The sequence below is a fragment of the Cucurbita moschata genome, unplaced genomic scaffold (assembly GCF_002738365.1).
Source record: "Cucurbita moschata cultivar Rifu unplaced genomic scaffold, Cmos_1.0 Cmo_Scf00096, whole genome shotgun sequence".
NCBI classification, from domain to species: domain Eukaryota; kingdom Viridiplantae; phylum Streptophyta; class Magnoliopsida; order Cucurbitales; family Cucurbitaceae; genus Cucurbita; species Cucurbita moschata.
In genome coordinates this window covers 10435-18874 of record NW_019268612.1, presented here as the reverse complement: position 1 = coordinate 18874, position 8440 = coordinate 10435, and the positions used below count along the sequence as shown (strand labels likewise).

The window sequence follows — 8440 nt, the reverse complement described above, 5'->3', positions numbered from 1 at the left end:
TTGGTCACAACATTGCAAAAGGAGGTGAAGGAAAAAAAATTGTCCTTGCATGAATCCTTTTGAAGAGGGGGAAGATGATAAGAATCTTCCTAATAGGTCGGTTGACTGGTTGCTCTATCTTCAACTATAGGATGTAAAGGCGGTTTGTCGTGCACCGAACTTGCATGAGCAACCGTCGTCGATCATCGCAGATTCTAAGTAGTCCGCGCTTGATGGAAATGTGACAGCTAGCCTTATCGACCCCTATGGCTCGGTGTCCCTAGCCGCATGTCCTCCAGACTCCACGTCTTGTTCGAGTTGGCCGCCAGTCCAGGTGGTTCACCGGTTGACTGGTTGCTCTATCTCCAACTCCCGATGTAAAAAGGCGATTTATCGTGCACCGAACTTGCATGAGCAGATTCTAAGTAGTCCGCGCTTGATGGACATGTGGCAGGCAGCCAGCCTTATCGACTTCCTATGGCTCGGTATCCCTGACGCGGCATGTCCTCCAGACCAGACTCCACGTCTTGTTCGGCCACCTCACCTCTTCTTCGATGAACTCCAATTTGAGCCCCGGCTGGCCACATTTCTTATGATGATTGCCTCCCTTGCCGACGAACAGGATGGAGCCGTCGCCTCACCGTCCCACGAATCCCCGAGTTGATGAACGATGAACTCCAATTTGAGCCCCGGCTGGCCACATTTCTTATGATGATTGCCTCCCTTGCCGACGAACAGGATGGAGCCGTCGCCTCACCGTCCCACGAATCCCCGAGTCAAGCTCGAAGAATCCAGACTTGGCCCCGATCATATGGTTTGTTGCCCCCGTGTCGAGGACCCATCAGGTGCTCTTGCTGCTTGCCTCTTTCACCGACATACATGCCTCTGTAGCTTGGAGGGTCCATTGCTCTCGTCGGTGTCGTCACAGACGCCAGTGCGAAGGAGTGAGCGAGACCTGTGCTTTGTTAGGTCGATGCTCTAACCACTTGAGCTATTCAACTTGACTGTTGATAGGTTGGCTCCTCTGCAATGATATACACCGATGGCTTCAACCAGGCTCTGATACCATTTGTTGGATTTCGGCCAGGGAAATCCTTTTCTTTTCCGTGAGAGAAAATCGTTGACGGGAAGTTTTCGGAAGAAAATAAAACGCTTAAAATAGAGAGAGAGAATCCTTTTCTTTTCGGTGTGAGAAAATAGTTGACCGGATGTTTTCTGAATAAAATAAAACGCTTAAAATAAAGAGAGAGAGAATCGCTGAAATTTTGATTGTGCTGAAAATGAGGTTGTTGAATCTTATTTAACTATTTAGATATAAGTTATCCTGAAAAAAAAAGCTGGTGAGTGGCCAACTAAATCTGTGCCATTCCTACAAAATGGCAGTAAACTTTGGTAATCCATTTGACACCCTACAAAATTGCCGTCTAAAACTTTAATAATTCATTCGAGACATGTTTGTCAAATGGTCAAACGGAGGTACTTAATCAACTAATGAAATCGTGTGAATCTAAATAAGGAAAAACTCATGTTTTATCTAACAACGGGCTCTATTGTTTGGATGAAAGAACATATTGAGGGCTTAGACAATACTCAACGAGCAATCGTTCTTCTGAACAGATTTAACTATTTAAATATAAGTTATCCTAAAAATGGTTGGTGAGTGGCCAACTAAATCTGTGCCACTTCCTACAGAATTGCATCTAAAACTTTGGTAATCCATTTGACACCCCACAAAATTGTCGTCTAAAATTTTGATAATCCATTCGAGACGTGTTTGTCAAATGGTCAAACGGAGGTACTCAATCAACTAATGAAATCGTGTGAATCTAAATAAGGAAAAACTCAGGTTTTATCTAACAACGGGCTCTATTGTTTGGATGGAAGAACATATTGAGGGCTCTGACAATACTCAACAAGCAATCGTTCTTATGAAATAATCCATTCGAGACGTGTTTGTCAAATGGTCAAACGGAGGTACTCAATCAACTAATGAAATCGTGTGAATCTAAATAAGGAAAAACTCAGGTTTTATCTAACAACGGGCTCTATTGTTTGGATGGAAGAACATATTGAGGGCTCTGACAATACTCAACAAGCAATCGTTCTTATGAAGAGATTTAACTATTTAAATATAAGTTATCCTAAAAATGGCTGGTGAGTGGCCAACTAAATCTGTGCCACTTCCTACAAAATTGCGGTCTAAAACACCCTACAAAATTGCGGTCTAAAACACCCTACAAAATTGTCGTCTAAAACTTTGGTAATCCATTTGACACCCCCTACAAAATTGTCGTCCACTTGGTAGTGGCATGGAGGAGTGAGCAAGTGGCATGGAGGAGTGAGCGAGCCTACCCAAGATGGACCCCACACAATGTGTTTATTTTCACGCTTTGCATTTTTTTCTACTTGAACCTTAGACCTATGTGTATTAGATTGACATTCTAACCAATTGAGTTATTCAACTTGACTATTGATGAAGTCGGCTCCTCTGCAATGATATACCACCGGTGGATTAAACCAGGCTCTGATACCACTTGTTGACTTCTGGCAATTGAGAGAAAAAAACGTTGACGGAGTAAAAAATAGCAAAAGAAAAACTTGTTCGAAGAAGAAAATAAGGAAAACAAACGGAGAGAGAATATTTACGCTGAAGACCCGATTGATTTCATTTCTCATTAGTTGGTATATTTAAATAACAATTTACATCTAAAAATGGAAAGATGTGAGAAACTTAATTCAGGCGCTTCACTCAAGTGTACTTCCCACTCACTTTAATTATGCGAGCTTAAAGTTACCTAAAAAATAGTTAACTAAAAATTAGGGATCACTCTCACTGAAAGGTACGGATTTACGTAATAGGTAGGGATTTATCTGACATCCGATTCCCCCAGAATCTAAATTGTTCTAATCTAAGCTTGATCATGACCTGTAACCTCTAAGTAAAAGCTCATAGTTAAAAAAAATGGCAGGACTATTGTGAGTAAATGCTCATAGTAAAAGCTCATAGAAAGCTCTAAGTGACCTCTAAGTAAACGGAAGGATTTGTAACCTCTAAGTAAAAGCTCATAGTCAAAATTTGTGAGTAAATGTCTAGTGTGCCAACAAGTAAAAGCTTATAGATAAAAAAACAGCAGGACTATTGTAACCTCTAAGTATACCGGAGTGGATGTGGAAAAATATCACTATGGACTTCATAGTGGGCTTACTCAAGACACTAAAGGGGCTATACACTAAAGGGGCTTACTCAAGACACTAAAGGGGCTATACACTAAAAATATCGCCAAGGGTATGGGGATCACTTTATGTTCCAAAAGGAATTTCATCCCAAGTACCACATCAAAGTCATCCATTTTGACGATTACAAAGTCTACTAAGCTACTCCATGTTCCCAACCAACTTAAGTGTCGTCTTTCTCGCTATTCTTGAGAATCGGTAAGGCCACAGAGTTGATGGCCTTCATCTTTCCCGAGTCTCGATGCCATTTGATGTTCAATCGATTTGCTTCCGTCTCGGTCATGAAGTTGTGGGTGGCTCCTGAATCAATCATTGTATTCTTGGCCAACTTATGATTCACCCACGCTTCCACATACATGAGACCTTTTTCAATCGGCTCTCTTTGTTCCCTTGTCTTTTTTTGAAGTGCGGATAGGAACTTCAGGGCTCCCATCCAGGGTGTTTCTACGTTCAGCACTTTCTCGGCTTCTTCGCCCTCAGATTTTGCAATCGCATGTGTCTAATGCGGCTTGAATCGCTTGTAGTGACGCCTTCTTTGGACATTCCTACACCCTATGGCTTCCTTTACATAGGAAACAAGAGAGAGGTGATCGATTGAAGTGGTTTTGATTGTGAGGCCCTTTGCCTAAGACACCAGTCCCCTGTTGGGGTTATCTTGTCTCAACTCCTCCGATCCTCGGTTTGTCTTAAAGAAAACAAGAAAGAAATAATACAACATGAAAGCGGTAAAAGAAAGTAATAAAGAAAGCAATAAAGTAGTACAAGGAGAGGTTTCGGCGTGTCACGGGCATGCGGCCATGGGTGACATGCCTTGGACAAGCATGACTGTGACATAGGGCATCCCACCTAAAAGAGGAAAACTTGGGCCTCTGAAAGCATTACGTGGTGGGAGGTCATGGGTCACATTGGACATGATCAGGGTATTACCTAGCATCCTTTCATATCATAAAAACACTAGGGAATGGAGTATGATACCTTATCTTGGTAGTTGTAGAGCTTGTGTGACACTTTCTTTGGATTCACAATCATAAACATTTTTTTTTTATGTATTTCTTATTATTCTTGAGGCATAATTGTATCTTGCATTCGTTAGCTTATGAATCCATCATAGTAAAAGACATGAGTTATTCTAGCAAGTAATCGAGTCTTAATAAATTCTTTAGAGGGTTCTAGAAGAGTCTCGAGTCTTGAGATGTTTCCTTTAGGTGTTTCTTGGGTCCTAACTTGGTTTACGTTCCAAACTTACTCTAATCAACTTAAAATTTTGAACATACCTTCATGCTGTTAGGATTAGGTCTTATAAGAAGTCGCAAGTCATTTGGAGCATGTCTAAATCTTAAAATATCGTAAGGAGTCTTAAGAGCATTTTGGTCATTTTTTCCCTAATTCTCAGTTTAGCTACTTAATGTATTCCAATGGCTTTCAAAGGTCTAGTACAAAGTTTCATATCATTTGGAGGTTATCTAGATCATGAACCGAAGGTAAATTACCTTAGGAGCATTATGATCATTTTACACCGTTACTTAGTTTAGCTACTTATCCTTATCCAATAACCTACAAATTTCCTATATAATCATAACACACCATAATATGCTCAATATTAAAAGATCATAGGTAGCAGAGTTCATTTAGTGGGTTATTTTAAGGCCTTAACTCTCGGTTCTTGGTGTTTTTCTTTCATATTTTGTTTAAGGTTTATACTGAGATCCAAGCGATTCCTACAAGTATTTCCTAAGAATAGTCTAAGATGGCTACTTACCTCGTCATTGACGTTCGGGACCTCCGTTCTCGAGCTTCCCGTATTCGAATCATCTCAAGTTTAATTCCAAAAATTCCTTATTGTGCCTAGATTTTGGAACCATAAAATATTTCATGAGAACTAGTCTAGAAGAGGGTTAAAATTGAGAAAGATCGAGGGAAGGTCACGGTTTGGTCTTTGAACCAGCCACATCATTGTCTTCTTCCTCTAGACAGGAAGAAGATGTGTGTGACCAACCTCGTCATCACTTGTTTCTTCGCTTCCCAAGCTCCATTCACAGCGTTTCTTTCCTTAATTTCTTAATGAAACTTAAAGGGGGTGTTACAAGGACGAGCTAGGGATTCATTTCATACCTTTTCGTGCAACATAGCCTAAAATATTTGCCTCCAAAGTTCGTCAAAAATATGATTTCTCACCGGAGTTCAAATCATAGGATTTTTTATTTGGTAGTCAGTTCTAGGGGTTGTTAGGGCCCGACTTCTTCATAGAAACTCTTCCTTATCCTTCCCTCAAGCTCAAGGAATTGGTTTGGAGGAACATCTTTGAGTGTGGGACGTTAATTTTTAAAAATCGTCCTCGGTCTGCAACTTACCCAGAAACGCAGAACTTCCTTTTATTGGACAGCTCGTCCTGGGATGTTTTAGGTCTCGATTTCTTCATCAAAGTTACTAAACTCATTCCTTTGAAGCTTAGGGAATACTTAATTTGAAGAGAAATGGATGGTAAGAGAAAATTTGATACTTACCCCCAAATTCTACCCGAAACTAATTTCCTTCCATGAGAAATATTATTTGGATTATTTCTCTTTGTGGTCTCTATGGAATTACTCCTTGAAGGTGCAGAAAACGAATGAGATTGGTCTTGCTTGATGAATCTGAATGTAGGCGCGGATTGGATTTTTAAGCTTTATATTTTCTTCTTTAATGGCGGCCTCTATTGGGGGAATAGGATTTAAGCTCTTTGAGGGCTCGATTCCTTCATAGAAATAGTGGGTAACCTAGTTTAAAAGTTGTAGGAACAAGTTTGAATAGAAATGGTGGACAATTACTCTTGAATTTGAAAGAAATTTGAGAGTAAAAGACCCAAAATCTAAACGCTTATTACTTGTGATTGAGAGCTCGATTCAACTCGATTCTTATTCCATACTAGTGCCGCAACTTCAAACTTTATAGGGAAAGTTTAAACTGATGTTGAAACCTCCAGAATCATCATGATTTGGAGATTAAATTTTCTTAATAACTCATTAGAAATATCCTCTCCGATTAGTGAGCTACCGACTTCCAATTTGAATTTTAGCCGTTGGATGTGGTGAACGACGAGTCTTCTAGAATATATTCAAATTTGGTGAAGATCCAATGATTGGATTTGAAGTTTCAAAGGATTTTATGATGACTGCACACTGCCATGAATCCGACTTTTTTATCTGTGGCATTTTCTTAATTATCGTGAAGTTGAGGTGCATTTTGGTAGTTTATCATTTTTAATATTTTTTCTCAAAAAACCAATTTTTTTTTTTTAAATCTTCATCTTTGTTGGCCATTTTTTCCTTCCAAGAATCTTGAAAAATTGGAAAAATGGTTTTGTTTTGTCTACGTTTTCTCTTTTTCAATCCTTTTTCAAATGACTTGTTATACAAGCAACTTGCTTAAGATCCTTATCTTTACTTAAATTTCTTAGTTTCTGTCCTTAGATCCTTTGAGACTTATATGAGCCGCTTATATTTATTCTTATACAAGTGGAGGAGCATTCGAGAGCTATGCAGTTATAGAGGGGTCGTTTTAGAACTTAATTCTTTCTTTCTATACTTCAGTCTTTTATATTCTTTTTTTTTTTATCAAAAATCCTTTGTCCCCTTTGTAATAAATTTAAAAAGTGTCTTCTTGTAATTGTATTTTAGTGTGGTATTGTTTAACTTAATTTTATTTTAATTTTACCCCATTTACTTATTTTATTTTTATTTGTTTTCACTTTTGTCTTTTTAATTTGGATCCAAGTTTCGAAGCTAGATTTCGAGTCGTAACACTTTGGATTTTCCATAGAATTGATAAATTAAATTATAAATAAAAGAATTATTAAATAATTAATTATAACAATTTAGGGCATAAATTCCAACCAGAGAGGTGTCAGACCTGAAGGAGGAGGAGGAACATTTCTTATAAACATCTTATATAGATAAGATACCCAATTAGATATAGATAATTGTAATCATTTAGGTTCTGGGGTTTACATATACTAATAATCGCTATTTTTAATTTTCATTAAGAAAGATTTTTTTATGGTTATTGAAACGAATCAATACCGATAGATTAGTAATGATTAGTTATGTATCAATTTTTATTTATTTAGGTAAGGTATCAATTTTTGGATTGTTTTCTTATATCATTAGGGAAACCTAATTTTCAATTTTAATCCAAGAATCATTTATGAATTCACAGTCAATAGTTAAAGTTAACGGTTCCCATTTGTCTCCTTAATTTTTGCTTTTGTGACTGAAAATCCACATTTTTTTTTCAATAGAAAAAGAAAGTAAAGTTTTTCGGTTTTTAGTTTTAGATATTGTGTGTTGTAAGATACTATCAATCGAAGAGATAGAGCCAATCCAATATTTTGTATCGTTTTGGCGGCATGGCCGAGCGGTAAGGCGGGGGACTGCAAATCCCTTTTTCCCCAGTTCAAATCCGGGTGTCGCCTCATCAACAAACAAAAGAATGGAAATACTTTCTGCTATTTTGCTGATATAACTTTATCATTTTTTTTCCAGGAGAAGAAAAAAAAAAGCAAGCCTCTTTATATTTGCTTGATTCTAAGCATCGTTGGGGTTCTGTAAAATGCTATACATCCTTGCGTCTAGGTTTCGTTTCAAGAATTTAGTAGAGTAATGAAAAATAATCGTTAAATCTTGATATGATAACCCTTCGACTCCGAATGTGGTGTCTACTGATTGGGTCTTGAATTAGGGAATCGAATTTCATTTTGAGTTACGGAAAGGAGGAAGATACTTTATATATGGACTCATGAAAGTATCTGAGTGCTCGAGCATTCAATCACTATTATATTGAATGGATAATTGGCTTTTTTTTATTTGAATCTTAAAAAAAGGAACTTCTTTCTTTTCGATAAGCTCTAGCATGTAATAGGTCATCCCATCTCCCGATTGTCTCTATGAAACAATCGGGAGACAGTAAAGATTAGATCAAATGAGAAAGGAATAATAGGGGTATGCGATAGATAGTGATCTATGTTGATTGACTATTTTTATACTCATTTTTTAATGTAATGAAATGCAGGACAACAAAAGAAAGACTAGGTCTTATTATTCCTACATGGTACTAACACTCCTTTGATACTTCCAAGAGTTTCTCTGCCTCTTTTATTTGTACTTAATTTTTTCGATTATACTAGAAATCATATAATAACTTGTTATAATTCGATTTTTTGGATTGTTTCATCAATGGTGTTGTGCCCGAA

General features: G+C 37.7%; 1 non-coding gene across 1 annotated transcript; it reads left to right on the top strand.

Annotated features, from left to right (window-relative positions):
- The first annotated feature begins 7591 nt into the window (after positions 1 to 7591).
- Positions 7592 to 7663, top strand: TRNAC-GCA. Its single transcript has one exon. It is a non-coding gene; the product is annotated as a tRNA-Cys (tRNA).
- Positions 7664 to 8440: the final 777 nt, after the last annotated feature.